This window comes from Oryzias melastigma, linkage group LG16 (genome assembly GCF_002922805.2).
Source record: "Oryzias melastigma strain HK-1 linkage group LG16, ASM292280v2, whole genome shotgun sequence".
Taxonomy (NCBI): domain Eukaryota; kingdom Metazoa; phylum Chordata; class Actinopteri; order Beloniformes; family Adrianichthyidae; genus Oryzias; species Oryzias melastigma.
The window spans coordinates 11,558,456-11,560,695 of NC_050527.1; positions in this window are offsets into that span (position 1 = coordinate 11,558,456).

Sequence of the window (2,240 nt, forward strand, 5' to 3'; positions counted from 1 at the left end):
AAAACAAAAAAAAACTACCTAACATGCAAAGTAGCAGATACATGTCAGGCATTTACCATTATCGATGAGTACAAGTACCTTTGCTTGTACAAGAGGGAGCAGCCGCCTGTGTTCAGTTGAGTTTTTACTATAAGGGATGATTACCCCGGGCTTAGACCACTAGTGTCACGGCTCCGTTGCGTGCGCCACAGTCTTTTCCTATCTTTAAAAGCGCGAGAGGAACTTCCACTGCAGGCGTTCACGTCTTGCGTCTGCGGACTGGCCTCTGCGTCGCTGCGAATCAGTTTCCTTAAGTTCAAATTTTGACGGACGATGCAGCTGACCTGCAACACTTTTTGTGAAGTTGGGGCTATTCACGACTTAAACTGGAAACCGCGAATGTAAAGTGCATCTGATATATTTTCAAAATTAAACAAAATTTCCGCTGAACTCGCCGGTTTCAGCGTGTCGTAAACATTACGGAATTTACGGGTTACTCAAAGTGTGTTGCAGCACAGCGTTGTCAGTCATAACCATGGACAACAAGAAGCTGATCATAGAGATCCAGCACTACTCGGTCTGGGCTGAGCTTTCAAAGGCTGTGGCTGGAGCAGCAGACAGTGTAAGCCATCGGCTGTAGCTAGTCCTCTCCTGCAACGCAACAGAGCCATGACGCTAGCGGTGTAACCGCGGGGTTATATCATGGAATGTAGAGTAGAAACAAAACTAAGGTGCACCTCGTTGCCCAACAACAAGTGTCTGGAGGAAGTTGAAGTGACATCCACGATTCCTATAACACGTTGTACGGTGTCCCATACATTCCCTTCTTTTTTGAGTAATGATTTAGGGTGTCATAACTGAAGGTGAAACGTCTATATTGTCTACAATAGGCATAGCTCTAGAGATTGACCCAGTGTCTTTAAACATTTTTTAATCTACTATGTAAATCTTCAAAATCGGTTTAGTCCATTCATTTCCAGCTTTAATTTTGTTAAAAAAAACTTCTCATCATCTTCTCATTCTCATTACAATCAATAGATCTCACTTGATCAGTTGATGCAGTCTATGACTTTCTAGTTTAGTTGCTCTTGTTCTCGGTTTAACTTTGTGTTGAAACCACTGACAGTTGACTTGAAGATAATCTGTCGACTGAAAAAGTCTCACTTTGTACTTGCTGGATGTTTCAAAATCACAGTTTCACTGTGATGCAGGTATGTGAAATATGTACACTTTTGAATATGGAGGTATTTGAACACTTGAACACTAGCACTATTAGGATGAGAAAGAGAATAATCCTAAATAAAATGTATAAAAAGGAAATATTGCTTAAAAGATGTTAAATTACACTCAGATAGTTTTATTTTGATGTTTTTGTTGGCACAACTACTATCCTCACAATGGCAGCAAAAGCTTTTGGTGAAAAATTGAAAGGCAAGAATATTTTGAACAAAATATACAAAAATCAAGACAACGACTTAAGAACACAACCCATCCTCCCTCTCTTTCTTCTGTAATTTCTCACAAAAATTCTCACTGCCAACTCTGTGGAACTAGTTTTTCTCTTTTTTCACAGTGGAACTCATGTGACTCAAGCAAACCAGGTAATAAGAAGGAGGAGCTTATTTAACATATGTGTGAGAAATTGGTGTAAACACTGGGAGGAGCAGAACAAAAACCCTAGCTCCTAACTAATCAGAACTTGGCGGCTCCAATGCTCATGTTTATAAATCGTTCAAAAAATTATTCTGCTTGTTCATGAGCATCACAAATATTTCTTTCCAACTGAAGAGAAAGATGAATTTCTTCATAGTGCTTCTCGGGATTTGGCTTCTTCCAAAGGGTATATTTTAAATTATTATACTAACTCGTTTTTTGTTTTTTTTGCAGACCTCTTATGTCTCGCCTATAGTTTAAGTAATAATAAGTTTCTTTTTGTTGTGGTTTGTGTTCAGAAAGATATTTCTTATTCGTGGCTACGGTGTTTTCACATAATTTAAATTATTTTCTTTGAATAAGGGTTTATTGTTAACTTTGCACATGTAAGTAAATAAAGGATTTTTTTTTGTTGTCAGCTGAGGCTCTGAAGTGTTACCAGTGCTTAACATCAGATCTAGGGGAATGCACTGACCAAGAAGTAGAATGTCCTTCAGAGAATCATCAGTGTGCTTCAGTTTTTCTCAAAGGTCTGTTTTTACAGCTTATAATGTCTGCCAGTTCTTTCTTTATCACTGTTGAAGTTTACTGTTATTAAGTCTTTCATT